The sequence below is a fragment of the Anser cygnoides genome, chromosome 1 (genome assembly GCF_040182565.1).
Source record: "Anser cygnoides isolate HZ-2024a breed goose chromosome 1, Taihu_goose_T2T_genome, whole genome shotgun sequence".
NCBI classification, from domain to species: domain Eukaryota; kingdom Metazoa; phylum Chordata; class Aves; order Anseriformes; family Anatidae; genus Anser; species Anser cygnoides.
Window position 1 is genome coordinate 174,300,777 of NC_089873.1, and position 19,282 is coordinate 174,320,058.

The 19,282-nt window shown below is 41.7% G+C and overlaps 1 long non-coding RNA gene across 1 annotated transcript; it reads right to left on the reverse strand.

The window, feature by feature from the left end:
* Window positions 1-6,224: 6,224 nt before the first annotated feature.
* LOC125180925 (uncharacterized) lies at window positions 6,225-18,423 on the reverse strand. Its single transcript, XR_007159849.2, has 3 exons — window positions 17,775-18,423; window positions 7,260-7,336; window positions 6,225-6,537 (listed from the first exon to the last, which is right to left on the reverse strand). It is a non-coding gene; the product is annotated as an uncharacterized lncRNA (long non-coding RNA).
* Between the last annotated feature and the right edge of the window lie 859 nt (window positions 18,424-19,282).

The window sequence follows — 19,282 nt, forward strand, 5'->3', positions numbered from 1 at the left end:
CGGCCCAGAATCTTCTCCAGTGGGGGTTCTCCACAGGGCTCCATGGAGATCGGTTGCACCATGGGACCCGTGGGCTGCAGGGGGACAGCCTTCTCCACCAGTGGCCTCTCCACAGGCCACAGCGGAACTTCTGCTCTGGCACCTGGAGCACCTCCTCCTCCTCCTTCTTCACTGGCCTTGGGGTTTGCAAGGCTGTTTCTCACTCTTCACTTTCTCAGCTGCTGTTGTTCAGCATTTTTTTTTCTTCCCCTTTCTTAAAGTCTGCTCTCACAGAGGCGCAAACAACATCACTTATTGGCTCAGCTCTGGGCAGTGGTGGTTTCCTTTGGAGCCAGCTGAAACTGGTTATCTAACATGGGGCAGCTTCTGGATTCTTCTCAGAGGCCACCCCTGCGGCCCCCCACTACTAAAACCTTGCCACATAAACCCACTACAATGGACCGCAGCTCCGGCCTGGAGTCTGCTCATAAGCCACAGCCTCCTTCAGGCCAGATCCACCTGCTCCACCATGCACTCCTCCACAAGTTGCAGGGGAACTTCTACGCCGACACCTGGAGCACCTCCTCTGCTCCTTCTTCATTGACCTTGGTGTCTGCAGAGCTGTTTCTCACTCTCCATCTGGGAGAGAGGAGTTTTCCCTCTTACCATAAGTAAGAAATCACGGTTCACACCTGTGCAACTTTTCATTTAAAGTTCCAAACTCCCTCCCTCTCTCCCTCCCTTCCTTCCTTTCTTTGTCCATCCCTAATTAATGTTCATATCCTGCAGTCCCACAAACTCCCTTCAGTCCTTAAGAGCACTATACAGCAAGACTTCATTAAAGGTATTTACAGGCATGGTAGAAACAGAAAGGTGACTGGGAATGATCAGCATGGAGCTACAAATGGCAACTTACGCATGCCCAGCATGATTGACTCCTCACATGAAATATAACCTGGCTTCTTGGACAGGGAGAGGTTATGGAATGAGTGGCGCTAAATAGTTCAAATGTATTTGGCAGCTGATAAGGAACAGTTCTTATCAGGACTGAGTAATGGAGTTAATAGTGTATAAGATCATCGGCAACTTGGATGATGAAGTACAATGGACTCTAATGAATTATATGGATGTCACCAAGTCAGCAGGGAAGAAATTGTCCAAAGGGAGCCTCCTGTTGTTCAAGAGAGAAGAATGAAAATTCCTATATATGTGGCAGAATTAGGGCATGGAGTGGAGACTGACAGGCTAGAAAACAGGTCTGTAGAAAAATGTGTAGGGGTTTGATGGATAACAAATAATCAGTGAGCCCTGGAGATGATGAACATGAATGCATACTTGTCTGTGTTAGCAAAAGCATAGGCATTAGGCCTAGGAAAGTGATCATTACATTCTGCTTGGCACTTATGAGGCCACATCTAAAAAACAGCTTTGGGGCTTTCCGGAAAAGAGAGAGAGATTGGAATGAGTACTTCACAAAACCACTAGGCCAAGGGGGGTGGCATACCCAAGGAGAAGTTGTGGGTACTGGATTTGTGGACCATGGAGACAATCCTGGGATCACAGAAGGGAATCATAAGTCTTTGATTTTCTAAATATGAAACATACAGAAAACGTTATGAGACTTTTCTCTCAGGTGCCCTGTAAGCATATCAGAGGTAATGGTTTCAAGTTGCAAAAAGGGAAATTCTGGCAAGAGAAAATAAAAACCAACCAAACAAACAAAAACAAACAAAACACAACAATTACCAAAAGAAGCAAAACAACAACAACAAAAAACTTATCAGAGTGGTTAAACACACTGGAAGAGGTTGTCTAGCAACCTTTAGGAATCTCTAATTTTGGAGATTTTCAAAGCTGCACAAGACAAAGACATGAGAAACCTTATGTAATTGACTTTTTCCTGCTTTGTGTAGGAGGTAGACTAGATGACCTCTAGAACTGTCTTTCAACATGAATTTTGCTTTTTATTATTTTACTGTATAATAAAACTAAGAACAAACACTAGGAAGAAAGGAGGAAAGATTAAGCTTTCAGACAATATCATTATGCTACTGATCAAAAGGAATATGTTTGAAGCAAATTCCCAGATGATTCTGGGAAGGAGTTAATCATAGTCCAAAATTTATGAAAAGATGAATCTCCTTGCCTCGCCTCACCTCGCTTCTCCGTCACATCGCATCTCCCTCACCTCACCTTCTTCTTCCCTTCCCTTCTTCTTCCCTTCCCTTCCCTTCCCTTCCCTTCCCTTCCCTTCCCTTCCCTTCCCTTCCCTTCCCTTCCCTTCCCTTCCCTTCCCTTCCCTTCCCTTCCCTTCCCTTCCCTTCCCTTCCCTTCCCTTCCCTTCCCTTCCCTTCCCTTCCCTTCCCTTCCCTTCCCTTCCCTTCCCTTCCCTTCCCTTCCCTTCCCTTCCCTTCCCTTCCCTTCCCTTCCCTCCTGCCCCTCCCCTCCCCTCCCTTCCATCTGCTCCCCTCCGTCTGCTCCCCTCCCTTCCGTCTGCTCCCCTCCGTCTGCTCCCCTCCGTCTGCTTCCTCTCGCTCTCCCTCTCCCTCGACTTTCCTCTTCCTCTCCCTCTCCCTTTCCCCTCTTTCCCCTTCCCTCTCAGGTATTTGACAATATTCCCTGAAAATATTCCTTACTTGCCTAAGGACAATGAATTGTCCTAAGGACTATCAGAAAGATATCCTGCACTCAGAATGGTTGAAACAACATTTACCAGTCTTAGAATTCACACAAATCCATAGGAAAACACAAGAATATTTATTTGTTCAGTTAGATTACTACTTCATGAAAACTTATTATTCCTTTGCTGGAAAATTACCAGCAAATAAGAGTAAAGATTCATCTTAGCTAAATATATTAACAAGTTACTTTAAAATATAAAATTATTGCTAAGGCTGTCAAAAATCTGCTGTAGAACGTTTTTGTAACATAAGTTGCCTATAAGTATGCATAGCCTTGCACTTTACATGAAAAGTGTTTGAATAGTGGAGCCTATGAACAATCTTTTTTACTTTTTTTTTTTTTTAACTTTACAAGTGAGTTAATTAAAAATGAGACAGTTTTGTTTTGTTTTTCCTCTATCCAAGGCCACATAGAATAGACCAGATATTCTTTGGTATATATTAGCACAGAGTCTTGAACAGCTATTCTTTTGGGAATGTGCAGCAGAAAATAATTTCTAATGTGTACCTTACTTAAAAGAATTTTTCAATATAGAATTTAAAGAACACTTCAGAAAAATGTTTTTGTAAGGTGTGCATAGGGATAATATTGAGGACATTGCTAATGCACATTATAAAAGATATATCTTTGTGGTTGAATATCTCCGTGGTATTTTATCGACAATATAAAAACATATTGATCAAAAGATTTGAGTCATAGGTTAAGCTGGAGATGTTTAAATTAATTTACATGCCTAGGTAGTGGCGATGGGCATTTTTAATATTATCTTAAGAAATATAGAACTATAATCAGTAGAACACTGAGCTCTTGAAAGACTCACAATGGAAGTAAATATTGAATTACATAGAAAAATGTAATTTCTCCCCATTGTATATAACTACTGAGATGAAAAGGGTAAACGAACTTGAATACTATGCAAGTTGCAGTTCATAAGCACAATGAAGTAAAGTATGGTTTCAACCTTAACTTCATTTTCACTGCTTTTATGGATTTAAGCCTGTGTTTTAATTTCTTCCACAATCATACTTAATTGTTTACCATGTCGTATAATGTTCAATAAAGCAAAGCAATGAAGCAAAAAATAACAGGATCTCTTTCAAAGGCTAAAATGAAACCCTTATTAAGAGAAAAGTGAATAATGCCTCAGTGCTAATTACCATGGTATAGCCAGAACCTATAAACTGTGAGAAACCTCATTAAGCCCTATTAAAATGTACGCTTAGAATTTACCTGCTCAGATAGATGAATAAAAATGGTTAGTTATATTAGCCCCTACTATTAACCTTTGCTTCTCAGCAAGGAGAATTCTCAAACAGTTTGAATTACTGAATAATGTGTCATGAATGAAGGCTTCCTTTCAAGCTTCAAAGAATAATAGACATTCTATGAATAGAATACAAGAAAAATAAAACATATTTTAATGTTTGTATATAGCTTTACAGAAAAAGTGCTGGTGAAAATAATGTTTGTAATAATGTTTGTATTATTATTTTATTTTTTTAATAGAATTACTTAGAGACAGTTTAAGACGGTTCCAGCAAAATTCATTTTTTAATTTGTTCTTTGGTCACGTAATTTTCATATTCTCATCTCTGAAACTATGTTTATAAAACTTACATTTATCTATCTGTCACTGAAAACAGAATCCATAGATCAAAATCATCAGTCAAATCTAAATATTAATTAATATTATCATACTTTATTTTTCATTATTTTTACTTATTAATATTTTTATTGTTATCATTATCTATTTTGTATGCCAGTGGCTCGGTTTCCCTGGGTGACATATGCTAGAAATAATTTGACTGCTTTTATTAATACTACATTACTGTGCATTAAACAACAATTTATTCATTTAGTAAATATGATGGCATACTGAGAAAACTGAGGCCAGTGTTTAAAGGAGACGGACATGCTCTAGTTAAGGCAAATGTAAATAAGGACACTGACTGCAATAAAACAGGGGTAGTGAATCAACTGCATATGTCCCAGATCTTGCAAAGACATAAGCATATATTCAATTTTAAATAATAAAAAAATCCACTTATCTTAGCAAATATAGATCACAATCTCTTTCTGTATACCGTATCCATGCTTGTAAGAGCTGGTAAAACAGCTGACTCCACTTTGTGGAACTGACTGTACATTTCATGGGCAACAGAAGTGACTTGGTTTTAAGAGAATTTGGCCATATCCTTTAATAGCAGCATAAAGAATGTAGAAGGAGCCAATGATGATCTGAGCTCTGGCTGAGACTTTGCAGGCATTGGCTTCCCACCAGCCCTTACAAACTGAATGTTCTCATTTGATCAAAACTTCCTTAAAGGAAGTTTTGCAATATGCTCATCCATCAGGCCACTTATTTCAGATTCTTATCAAATTGGTCAAGCATGACTCCCCTTTGATGAATCCATGCTGACTACTGCTGATGACTTCCTTGTCCTTCATGTGTCTGGAAATGGTTTCCAGGATTAGCTGTTCCATCACATTTCCAGGGATCAAGGTGAGGCTGACCGGCCTGTAGTTCCCTGGGTATTCTTTCTTGGTCTTCTTGAAGATAGGAGTGATCTGCTTTCCTCTAGTCTTCAGGCACTTCTCTGAGCTGCCATGATCGAGCGCAGATTATCAAGAGTTGCCTTGCAATCATATCTGTCAGATCCCTCATCACTCATGGGTGCATTCCATCAGGGCCCATGGAACGTCCAATTTGCTCAAGTATTCCCTGACCCAATCCTCTTCCACCAAGGGTACATCTTCCTCGCTCCAGCTTTTCCGTCTGGTCTCTGCGACCTGGGATTCCTGAAAGCCAGATTTGGTGGTAAAGACTGAAGCAAGGAAGGTATTCAGTACCTTCGCCTTTTCACTGTCCTGGGTAACCAGGGCTTCTATTTTTTTCAGGAGGGGGCCCACATTTTCTCTAGATTTCCTTTTATTACTGCCATACTTACAGAAGCCCTTGTCACCTTTGTTATCCTTGGCCAGATTCAGTTCTATCTGAGCTTTAGCTTTCCTAACTTGATCTGTGGCTGCTTGGACAGTGTTTCTGTATTTCTTCCAGGTTATCCACATTTGATGCTGTATGCTTCCTTTTTCAGTTTTAGTTTCACCAGGATCTCTTTGTTCATACATGCAGGTTTCATATCATAATGCTTTGCCTCAGGCTAAGATATTATCTTACTGTTCTGACCAAATAAGGAATGTCTAACACAAGCTTCTGTCTGTTCACTGTTCATTCAGAAGTGTCTGAGTATAAGTTTTGGCTTTGCTGTATTACCATTAAACCTCTCAAGTCAAAAATAGCATTCCTACTATTTAATATTTTGTTTTATGCTGTTTTACTGTACAAACTGAGACATAGAATCATTAAGGTTGGAAAAGATCTTCAAGATTATCTTGTCCAACCAATTAAATTTGATGGGTAAATTATGACTTAAACAGATTTTTTTTTTTCCATTCTTTTAAATGGTATCATGATAGATCTCTAGCATTTTTTAATTTCTCAGGAATTCAGAAGTACTAATTTTAGTAAGCATAATATGGGTATATTCAGTACTCAACTCATCTGCCACAGGCAGGCTACTTTCAGAACTGTAAAAGACCATAAAATATATATCAATATTTATATTAAAGTATATAAAATGCATACATGCATATTTATAAACTCTTCTGCATGCATTTTTGTAAAACAATAAAATTAGGATGTGGTTTACTCAGTTTCTGAATGCAAAAAGAATATGGGAACAAAGTCAGAAAGCAGTTTGAGAATGTATTACATTAAAACTGACAAAGGAACTTCCGGATCAAAAAAGGTGATAAACATCCATATTAGACTTTTCCATGGTGATGTGGTTCTGAGTCACTGCAATCTATACATTTCTATAAAAGAAAGAAACAAGATATGGGAAAATAAAAGTACTAAATGGTCATTGAAAGCTTAGTTAGAGATTAAAAAAACATATCCCAGCAGACAAAGCACTTATATTTTGATTTAAGATTTATCGGTCCTTTCTTCAACATGAAGTACAAAAAATATCGAGAAGCACTACTTGAAAGGAGTTTGTGGGTTTTTTTTGTTTGTTTTGTTTTGTTTTCCTTCAAATTTCAATTACTTTTTTCTTTCTTTTTTTTTTTTTTTTGTCACACTACTTAGGGTACTGACTCTTAAGATTTACACAGTGCCCTGAGCTGTCATACTAAAATTAAGTTCAGCCCGTACCTACTGTTTCGAAGTCTGGAATCTAACTGGGAATCTTCTTATCTCTTCCCCACACTGGAATTCATTGTTACGTATTCTTCCTGTTTTGTAGTTGTGCATCTCATGAGTAAAAGCTCCAGCTTTATTTATAACATAGTTTATACGTATATACATGAGTCTGTCATCAGATGTTATTTCCTATTTTACTTTAGTTTTAGTATTTTTTTCCTGTTAGTATTCAATTTATTAATTTCTAGATACGCTTGTTTGTTTTCAACAAATGTCTGTAATAGAAAAGAACATTAACCTCCTTTAAAGTATTTAAGTTGTCAGCATTAGAAACTTTCTCATAGCATTAACTATATGGAAAGAATAAACATAAAAACAAGAAGAAATAACTTACTTTTCTCCTTAAAGTGATGCAGCATGAGCAATGACAATTGAGGCCAAAGACAGAAGGGAAAATTGTCCACTCTTTTGCTAAAGGATGGAAAAAAAGAAGCCAGTCTATATTATTATTCTGTGTGAAATGTGTAGGAAAACCAAGACAGAAAATGGAAGGTCTGATCTTACAGAGTACTGGGCAACTTCTTAAGATGTTGACTATTCCCTATTGCTATTCTAGATAGTGGGATTGAAGAGCTCTAGAAAAGGGTTCTTGGTTGAAAGAACTGCATTTCTAATGCTTACCAGGAGGCTGTAGTGAGGTAGGGGTTGGTCTATTCTCCCACGTGCCTGGTGACAGGACGAGAGGGAATGGGCTGAAGTTGTGCCAGGGGAGGTTTAGGTTGGATCTTAGGAAGAACTTCTTTACTGAAACGGTTGTTAGGTATTGGAATGGGCTACCCAGGGAAGTGGTTGAGTCACCATCCCTGGAGGTCTTTAAGAGACGTTTAGACGTAGCCCTTAGTGATATGGTTTAGTGAAGGACTTGTTAGTGTTAGGTCAGAGGTTGTACTGGGTGATCTTGGAGGTCTCTTCCAACCTAGACGATTCTGTGATTCTGTGATTAAATTTGTTAAAATATATATGTGTGCATGTTTACTTGAACTCAGTTATTCTCAGAGTCCAATGAATTCTGCAAATCTTTTTCCAGAGAATGCAATTCCAAAATAAATCCTAGCCCCAGAACTACATTGCAGAAAGTAAATCCCCTGAGTTCTTTTGTTTTTCCCTTCAAATTATATCTTTTTCACAAGGCAAAAAAAACAGTATTAATAGTAAACAAGTGGTAAGCTGTGTCCCTTTGCATACAGAATCCCCAACATCCGTGCAGAGCTTTGATGCTCTTCTTATTTAGTTAGGATATGGCTGAATGCCTCCACCATCAATGCTGATCTTTTCATAACTTCTGTGGGAACTGTTTCAATGTTTTAAAGTTTAATGCTGAGACCAAAACACAAAAAGCTATGTAAGTATCATTAACCATTTCATTGCTTATTGATTTGCGTATGCCCTATCTGTCTCACTATAACATGCAGTCTCCACACGCCTTTTTAATTTCCAAACTTTTCACCAGTGTGGAGAGTCAACATACTCTTAAAGTTCCTGCAATAGACTTCTGTGCAGACAAACAGCAGCTCAGTGAAAAATTATTATTATAATTCTATATTCTTTTAAAATTGAGCAACAGCACTCCTGTAGATTTATGGAAGAGCATTTATTTTATTTTACTTTATTTTATTTTATTTTATTTTATTTTATTTTATTTCACAGAAACAGCCTTTAGATCACAGTTTGCAATCAGTGAATATTTGTACTAACAGCAATTATACGCGACTAATTATCTTATCACAGAGGAAAAAGGTTAGAATGAAGATTCTTCATTGGACACCTGCTGTGTAGATAATTAAGTATCTCTATGGTTTCTTTCTTTACTGCATTCAATAATAGGTAAATACCAGGGAATCTGGCTATAATCAGACATGATTTGATGAAAACTATCATGGAAGAAAAGATATATGTCAGAAAAAAATATTCACAAGGTGGCACTAGGGCCTAGATTTTTCTTCTTAAACACAAATTGTCTAGGGGAGAACTGTGGAGAGAGCCTAATAGTAATACCAACAGGTAAGAGCATCTGCAAAAACAAACATATAAACAACAACAAAAACCACCAAAAGAAGTGCGTTCTCTAAAGGTACCTCAGTTACACTGGATTTCTTTTATGTCATGTGATGGATGATCTTTTGCTCTGCCCCTATCCTTCCTAACAATCTGCCCAGTCACTGTGCACTCCACTGTGCTGTCCCTCCAAAATAATCTTTACTTCATTCCTCCATTTAGATTTTTTTTCCTAATTAAACTTCCTACTTTTCCTGCAGAACTGAAATGAGATAAAATTTGCTGTCAAAAATGTCATTTGTATATTTTAGAATTTTTCCCATCCCATGATCATCTAAAATGCATTGATTTTAAGCTCTTTGGGACAGATTCCATCTGCTATTTTGTGCTTACACTGAGGGATCCAATCTACTTAATGTTGATATCAGCTAGCACCGAGGTCTCAATTCATTTGCCCAACCATAGGCAACTTATGTGATTTGAGATGTCCTATAATATCCCACACATTCTCCAATTTCTGATCTTACACAGCATGGATCTTGAATATCAAGTTCATACCAAACAGCACTGTATGCTTATGTACAAGCAAATTAACTGACTTGCTAAGGTTAGTGAGGTATAACTCTGCTGATCCAACTGTTCATTTTTCTTGCCCTAGGGTACCTAAGGAGCAGTGATGATTAGGTAAAGGATCAAAAGCTGTCTCAAAAGGCACTAGCTACCTAAATACAGAAAACTGACTGGTGTGTCCAGTTCCTATACTGAGTGGAATGTGAAGATCTGTCCTGTCTATCGTAAATTAGACACCTCTATTCAAAATGAGGCAGTTCTCACTAAGCTTCCTTCATGGTAAATGGAGACATGCAGAAGTTTTTGAAGACTTCTAGAAAATTAATCTGCCTACATAAATTCTGGTCTCCAATTTAAATAAATTAGGTCTCCTGAGGGATTTTGAAGACACCACAATTTTTCCATTTACTGTGCAATCAAAACTGGCATTTTGGATTTCTTAGTTGCTATACAACTAAAAATTAGGTTCAGGGTATGTTTCTGAAATATGTGTATCAGACTTCATGTAGACAGAGCAATGTGGTATCACTCCAAATCAGGCTTTTAGTTTAGCATTTGTATATATGATTAATAACAATAATTCAGCAAAAGCACCAACCTCATAGCTTCAGAATCAATTCTGAAAAAAATAAATAAAATAAAAATCCAAACTGAGTACAGAGTTTAGTAAGAACTTGTAATTTTCAGGATACAAATAAATTTAGAATCAACTAATTGCACTCCTACAGATATAAAACAACATAGTTCAGTTAGATATTCAAAAGTTAATAATCTGATATTTCTTATTATCAGTCCAGTATAATGAGATAAAATGAATTAGGAGTGACCTTTGAAATTTTCCATTCTTAGATAAAGATAGCTTTGCATAATGTTTCAACAAATAAACAAGCAAACAAACGAAATTACTATAATCTCATTAGATTTGCAGTCAGAAGCACTTGCTTAAAAAGACTAAATATAGCCAGAAGCTACTGTATTATATAAATTTTATGGAAAACAGATAAAAATTAATGTCAAAATTTTCATATCTTAATTTCTAAGATAGACTCCCAGAAAATCAGTACTCTTACATAAATCACCTGATTTTTAGTAATGCTCCATTAAATTTCAAAACTCAGAATAAAATGCAGTTACCAGCTACATATTCAGTTACTTATCTGTTCAGACTCCATGAACTTAGTTTGTCCTTTTTGTAGATACTCATATTTTAGAGCATTAATTTCTATAGATATATATTATATGAACTATACTCAAGAAATGAGACACCACTTCAATGTTTTATCGTCCCTATTTAATGGTCAACATCTGTATTACTTCAACGCTTTTCATTGGTTGATAGTCAGTTTTCCCCAGATAAGAGTACGTTCATTCAAACCATGAGCAGCTAGTTTCTTCTCCAGGACAGGGCTATGGGAAAGAGTACCAAATGTCTTGATAAAGTCCAAGTAAACAACACCCACAACCTTTCCCTTATCCACTAAGCATCTTGTTGTAGAAGGAGATCAGGTCAGTCAAGCAGGACCCACCATTCATAAACCCATACTGACTGAACCTCATTGCCTGGTTGTGCCATGTGATGACACTCATGATGCTATGCTCCATAACCTTCTCTGGTATCAAGGTTAAACTGACAGGCCCTTAGTTCCTTGGATCCTCCTTCCTACACTTCTTGTAGTTGGGTGTCACATTCAATAGTGTGCTGTTAACTGGGACTTTCTTAGTTAGCCAAGACTGCTAGTAGACTGCTAGAAAATGGCTTGGCAAAGCACTTTTGCCTGCTCCTTTTTCACCCTTGAGTGGTGTTGTGGTTTAAACTGGCAGGCAGCTAAGGACCACACATTTGTTCTCGTCCCAGTGGAGAGAATCGGGGAGGAAAAAAAGGTAAAAGCCTGTGGGTTGAGATAAATACAGTTTAACAGGACAGAAAAGGATTGGAGAAAAAGAAATAATGATAATAATAACAACATGCACAAAGCAAGTAACGCACAATAAAATTGCTCATCATCCACCAACTGGTGCCCAGCCTACCCCCGAGCAGCGGCAGACCCTCATCCCAGCCAGCCAGCCCATATATATTGTTCATTATGATGCCACATGATATAGAATATCCCTTTGGCCAGTTTGGGTCACCTGTCCTGTTTCTGTCCACTCCCAGCTCCTTGTGCACCCCCAGCCTCCTCGCTGGCAGGGCAGCATGAGAAGCTGAAAATTCCTTGACTCTGTGTAAGTACTCCTCAGCAAGAACTGAAGCACTGGTGTGTTATCAGCATTATTCTCATCCTAAATCCAAAACACAGCACCATATCAACTACTAAGCAGAAAATTAACTCTATCCCAGCCACAGACAGGATAGTGGGTCCCATCCATTCCCATAGATTTGTGGGTGTTCAAGTGGTGATATAGCAAATATAGTAATGACATTCAGTGATGTCTTCTATGTGACTAAAGACATATACAGGTGTCCTGGTTTCAGTTAGGACAGAGTTAATTTTCCTCCTAGTAGCTGGTAGGGTGCTGTTTTGGATTAGGATGAGAAGAGCGCTGATAACATGCTCATGTTTTAATTGTTGCAGAACAGTGCCTACACCAAGCCAAGGACTTTTCAGCTTCTCTCTCTGTCCTGCCAGCGAGCAGGCTAGGGGTGCAGCAGGAGCTGGGAGGGGACAGACCCAGGACAGCTGACCCAAACTGGCCAAAGGGGTATTCCATACCATCTGACGTCATGCTAAACAATATATAGGGGTGGCTGGCCGGGGTGGGGGGCCGGCTGCTCGGGGATAGGCTGGGCATCGGTCAGCGGGTGGTGAGCAATTGCATTGTGCATCACTTGTTTCATACACATTATTATTATTAATACTATTATCATTATCACTATTATTATTATTATTATTATATTCCTGTCTTAATAAACTGTCTTTATCTCAACTCACCGGCTTCACTTTCCCGTTTCTCTCCCCCATCCCAGAGAGGGAGGGGGGAGGGTGAGCGAACGGCTGTGTGGTGTTTAGCTGCCAGCCGGGTTAAACCACAACAGTCCTTTTGGCGCCCAACGTGGGGCTTCTTCAGCACGGACCACCTCCTCCTCTGATGATATCCCAAAGTATTTGCCTTCTGGCCAGTCCATAATCACTTCCAAGATTCCTGGGCGACTGGGGTTTCCTATTCGAGCCCGCTGAGTAATCAGTGCAACCCACTTGCTCCATGTAGCATCAGTTGCATGATGTGTAGAGGGGACCCTTCCTTTGAACATCCAGCCTAGTACCGGCAGTCGGGGTGCCAGGAGGAGCTGCGCTTCAGTACCGACCACTTCCGAAGCAGATCGAGCTCCTTCATATGCTGCCAATATCTCCTTTTCAGCTGGAGTATAGCGGGCCTCAGATCCTCTGTATCCCTGACTCCAAAACCCCATGGGTCGACCTCGAGTTTCCCCAGGTTCTTTCTGCCAGAGGCTCCAGGTGGGACCATTCTCCCCGGCTGCGGTGTAGAGCACATTCTTTACATCTGGTCCTGTTCGGACTGGCCCGAGGACTACTGCATGAACTATTTCCTGCTTAATTTGTTCAAAGGCTTGTCGTTGCTCAGGGCCCCATTCAAAAGCATTCTTCTTACGGGTTACTTGGTAGAGCGGGTTTACAATCAGACTGTAACTTGGAATATGCATTCTCCAAAACCCCACGACACCTAGGAAAGTTTGTGTTTCTTTTTTGCTAGTTGGTGGAGACACAGCTGTTATTTTGTTGATCACATCCATTGGGATTTGACGACGTCCATCTTGCCATTTTATTCCTAAAAACTGGATCTCTCGTGCAGGTCCTTTAACTTTACTCTGTTTTATGGCAAAACCGGCCTTCAGAAGGATTTGGACTATTTTCTTCCCTTTCTCGAAAACTTCTTCTGCAGTGTCACCCCACACAATGATGTCATCGATGTACTGCAGGTGTTCAGGAGCTTCCCCCTGCTCCAGCGCAGACTGGATCAGTCCATGGCAAATGGTAGGGCTGTGTTTCCACCCCTGGGGCAGCCGATTCCAAGTATATTGGACTCCCCTCCAAGTGAAAGCAAACTGTGGCCTGCACTGTGCTGCTAGAGGGATGGAGAAAAATGCATTAGCGATATCAATTGTGGCATACCACTTGGCTGCCTTTGATTCCAGTTCATACTGGAGTTCTAGCATGTCCGGCACTGCAGCACTCAGTGGTGGCGTGACTTCGTTCAGGCCACGATAGTCCACTGTTAGTCTCCACTCACCATTAGACTTTCGCACTGGCCATATGGGACTATTAAAAGGTGAATGAGTCTTGCTGATCACTCCTTGGCTCTCCAGTTGACGAATTAGCTTATGGATGGGACTCAGGGAGTCTCGGTTGGTGCGATATTGCCGCCGGTGCACAGTTGTGGTAGCGATCGGCACTTGCTGTTCTTCAACCCTCAGCAACACCACAATAGAAGGGTCCTCTGAGAGACCAGGCAAGGTAGACAACTGTTTAATGTCCTCTGTCTCCAAGGCAGCTATGCCAAAAGCCCAGCGGAACCCTTTTGGGTCCTTGAAATATCCTCTTCTAAGATAGTCTATGCCAAGGATGCACGGAGCATCTGGGCCAGTCACAATACGGTGCTTTTGCCACTCATTACTGGTTAGACTCACTTCAGCCTCCAATACAGTTAACTGCTGGGATCCCCCCGTCACACCATAAATACAGATGGGCTCTGGCCCTTTATAGCTTGATGGCATTAGAGTACATTGTGCACCGGTGTCTACTAAAGCCTTATACTTCTGTGCGTCTGACATGCCAGGCCATCGAATCCACACAGTCCAATAAACTCGATTGTCCCTTTCCTCCCCCTGGCTGGAGGCAGGGCCCCTCTAGTCCTGGTCAGAATCTTCAGTTCTGTATTTAAAGGACTGCCTGCTGGAAATCGGAGCAGCAAACTTTTCAGAGAACCCCTTTTTCCCAATTGTTTTCTTTTGCAATTCACGTACCCGTGCCTCTGGGGTCGCAGTAGATTTTCCATCCCATTTTCTCATGTCCTCTCCATGGTCACGTAGGTAAAACCACAGGGTGGCGTGGTGTGTGTGCCCACCATATTGTCTTCCTTGCATAGATGAACGTTTACCCCTAATAGCTGAGACACTGGTTTGTACAGGTGGGGAGGAAAATAATCTCTCTTCAAGTTGGTGGATCTTTTCAGAAAGTTTCTCCAAAGTATTCTCTTTTAGCTGGTGGACACTGGTTCGTTCAGGTGGAGGGGAAGATAATCTTTCTTCAAGTTGGTGGATCTTTTCAGAAAGTTTCTCCAAAGCATTCTCTTTTAGCTGGTGGACACTGGTTCGTTCAGGTGGAGGGGAAGATAAATTCTCTTTAAGTTGGTGGACCTCTTCAGAGAGTTTCTCCACAACCGAGACACAGGCCTGTAGGGAAGAGGAGAGGTTTCCTTCGTACTGCCGGAGTATTTTAGTCACTTCATTCACTGGGGGATTCTCCTCCTCTTTCCAGGTTAGTATTGCCAATGAGCTGGCATATGATGATGGTGCACTCTGTACAAACTTCCGCCACATGGGTGGTGTACACCGGACTGCATCTGGATCTGCGGATGTTTGTGCGTCGTCTAGGTCCTTATAAATTACTTCCCGTACGGCCAATTCCCTCAGGTACTGAATTCCCTTCTCCATGGTGGTCCATTTGCCTGGTAGACATACAAGTTCTTCCTTGAAGGGATACCTTTCCTGCACAGCTGACAGGAGACGCCTCCAGAGGCTGCGAGATCGTGCTCCATCTCCAATTGCTTTGTCAATGCATGCGTCCCTAGCAAGGGATCCCAGCCGCCTGGCTTCCTTGCCCTCCAATTCCACATAATTGGCTCCGGTGTCCCAGCACCGGAGCAGCCAGGTGACAAGCTGCTCACCTATACAGCGACCAAAATCTTTTCGCACATCTCGTAGCTCACGCTGGTATAGAGTCCGGGTAGTTACTGTTGATTTTTCGACACCCCCATCCTCATCTTCAGTCTCCTGCACCTTTGATGGCCCAGCCTCGTCGTCACTATGCCCAGACTGTCTGCGTTTTAAACGACCTGAGCCTCTATACCATTTTTTCACCTTGTCTACAGGGGCAACTTGCACTGCTACAGCTCGTTTCTCTGACCCAGCCACAGGGTCTGCCACAGGGGTTGGAATACCCTCTGCGGGGTCAACTTGCACTGCTACAGCTCGTTTCTCTGACCCAGACACAGGGTCTGCTACAGGGGTTGGAATACCCTCTGCGGGGTCAACATGCACTGCTACAGCTCGTTTCTCTGACCCAGACACAGGAGTGGGAGCAGCTGCAGGAGCTGGAGCGGCTGCAGGAGCTGGAGCTGGAGCGGCTGCAGGAGCTGGAGCGGCTGCAGGAGCTGTCGCTAGGTTGATAGTAGCATCAATTGCAGCTCGATAGGCACAAGCCAGACCCCAGCACGCTACAGTGATTTGTGTCACTTTGGAACTGCCAGAGTCATGACACCTTTTTTTCAAGCATTCTGCCAGCTTTTTAGGATTTTGCAGTTGTTCAGGGGTGAATGTCCAAAACACTGGAGGTGACCACTGCTCTAGAAACCTGCCCATATCCTCCCACACTCCCTGCCACTCGCAACTATCCCGCCTCAAGACAGATCTCCGGATGAGATTCCTAAGTAGTTGTCTAACCCTCAACAAAACCTGAAGCGCATTCAGGGGACATAACAACAAGAGCAGGCTGGTCTGAGTATCCCAAGGATATTCAACATCTCGGAGAACCACCGTAACTAGCTCGGGGGATAAGAGGGTGGTGGTGAAGGAGAAAGGGAGAGTGAACAGGTAGGGAAACATGTCTTCCCCTGTCCCCTTCACAGATTGGCTCCCTAACGAAAACAGGCAATAGGTGTAATTGCTAATAGTTTCCGAGATATGGGTTCCAAAGTATAGAGTCGACGTCAGTGCTGAGTACAAATACCAGGTTAGAGTCGTGACCAGATATTTCATCATTTCATAAGCCATTGTTACACTGCACAGTACCATAACGATCTTAAACCAGGGCCTGGAAAGGATAAACAGTGCAACAGGGAGCACATACAGAAAGTAGCGCGCTATAAAACTCAATTTGGAAAACAGGCACAGCAGACTGGAGATTAAGGCAATCAACATCGTGACTAGCAACTATTAAGCAGGTCCAATACTTATACCAATTTTAGTTTAACACACTCTGGTCAAATTTGTCGAGATCTCAACCCTTCGAGCCCCACGTTGGGCGCCAAAAAGGGCTGTTGTGGTTTAACCCGGCTGGCAGCTAAACACCACACAGCCGTTCGCTCACCCTCCCCCCTCCCTCTCTGGGATGGGGGAGAGAAATGGGAAAGTGAAGCCTGTGAGTTGAGATAAAGACAGTTTATTAAGACAGGAATATAATAATAACAATAATAATAATAATAGTGATAATGATGATAGTATTAATAATAATAATGTGTAAGAAACAAGTGATGCACAATGCAATTGCTCACCACCCGCTGACCGATGCCCAGCCTATCCCCGAGCAGCCAGCCCCCCCACCCCGGCCAGCCACCCCTATATATTGTTTAGCATGACGCCAGATGGTATGGAATACCCCTTTGGCCAGTTTGGGTCAGCTGTCCTGGGTCTGTCCCCTCCCAGCTCCTGCTGCACCCCTAGCCTGCTCGCTGGCAGGACAGAGCGAGAAGCCGAAAAGTCCTTGGCTTGGTGTAAGCACTGCTCTGCAACAATTAAAACATCAGCATGTTATCAGCGCTCTTCTCATCCTAATCCAAAACATAGCACCCTACCAGCTATTATGAGGAAAATTAACTCTGTCCTAACTGGAACCAGGACAGTAGTGAAGTTAATAAAATTTGCTTCCACTTTTCAGAGAATAGCATGTTATAAAAACTAGCTAAACGCCTTAGGGATGATTTTTATTAACTTTCGATTTATTGCTATATAGAAGTTGCTTCTGTCCTACTTACCATGAAGACTACTTAAGCTATAAAGTGATATACTCTTGAGAAGCCATGTTTTGATGCTGCAACATTCAAGCCAAGTTTACAGAAGAGATCAGGTGTCATGTATGGACCCAACAGAAATATCTATATTTTCAAAACTTTTTGGCACTTTTAAATAGCCCTATGGAGCTAGCTAGTCCTAATCTACCTGTAATTGATTAGAACCAAATCAACGTGCTAATAACATACTAATAAATGATTACAGTGTAGATGTGCATCTGAAGAGACAGATGTGCAACACTTGCTGAAAGAACACTACCTTTTGGATATGAATTCCAGCCTGGGTTTTGGGCCAGTCGAAGTGATCAGCCTGCACCTCAGCTCAGGGAAATAAGCTCCAGTAAAACAAAAAAAAACCAACAACAACAACAACAAAAGTGTTAGATAAGAACCAAAGAATCTGGAATAATTATAATAATTATTACAGTGTTAAATAAGTCTACTTTTTTGTTTGAAACTTTGCGTATTTGTGGTTCCCCAAACAAATATCATGAGGAATACTGCTTTGTAGAGGTCTGTCTTCAAAATACTAAACATTTAAATACATATTTTAACTAATTTGCTAGCTCAGTTCTACAGAATCATTAAGGCCACACTGAAGGGTGTGGCCATACAGCCTTTTTTTTTTTTTTTTCCCCTCTTTTCACTTACCTTCATTGTGTCTTGATATGTTTTTGAAAGTTTCCTTTTTGTATTAGGCTTACATGGCAAGGTTTTGGTAGTGGGGGAGGCTGCAGTGAGGCCTCTGTGAGAAGAGTCCAAAAGCTGTCTCATGTTAGATAAAAGCCAGTTCCAGCTGGCTCCAAAAGGGGCCTGCCACTGGGCAAAGCCAAGCCAGTGAGTGACATGGTTTCACCTCTTTGAGAGCAGATTTAAGAAAGGGTAAAACAAACTGTTGCAAAGCAGCAGCTGGGAGAGAGGAGTGAGAAAAGGTGGAGAGAAACAATCTGCAGACACCAAGACCAGTGAAGAAGAAGGGGGGGGGGGGGGGGGGGGGGGGGGCGAGGAAGGTGCTGCAGGTGCCAGAGCAGAAGTTTCCCTACAGCCCATGGAGAGGACAACGGTGGAGCAGGATGTCCCTCTGCAGCCCATGGCATACCTTGGTGGAGCAGATCTCCATGCTGCAGCCCATAGAGGACCATACACTGTGTCAGGTGGATCTGGCCTGAAGGGGGCTGCAGCCCATGGAGAACCCATGCAGGAGCAGACTCTGGGCTAGAACTGCAGCCTGTGGAGAGGAGATCACAGTGGAGCAGGCAATCTGCAGAGAGCTGCTGCCTATGGGGAACCTGTGTTGGGGCAGTCTGTTCCTGAAGGATGCACCCTGTGGTATGGACCCATACTGGAGCAGTTCTTGAGTAGCTGCTGTCTGCGGGAAGACAATGTAGGGTCAGTTTAGTAAGGGACTCCATACTGGAGCAGGGGAAGAGAGTGAGGAAAAAAGAGCAGCAGAAATATATATTATGGGCAGGCTGCAACCCCCCATTCTCTATTGCTCTGCAGCATTCAGGGGGAGGGTGTAGAAGAGGGTGGGTGCGGAGGAATGTGGTTTTAGTTTGCTACTAGTTTCTGACTGCTCTAGTGTGTTATTAGTAGGCCATAACTTATATTGATCTCCCTGTGATGAGTCTGGTTTGTCATGATGGTAAATGGTGAGTGATCTGCCTGTCCTAATCTCAACCCACGTGTTTGGTTTTTTTGTTTGTTTGTTTGGTTGGTTGGTTGTTTTTTTTTTTTTTTGGTTGGTTGGTTGGTTGGTTTTGTTTT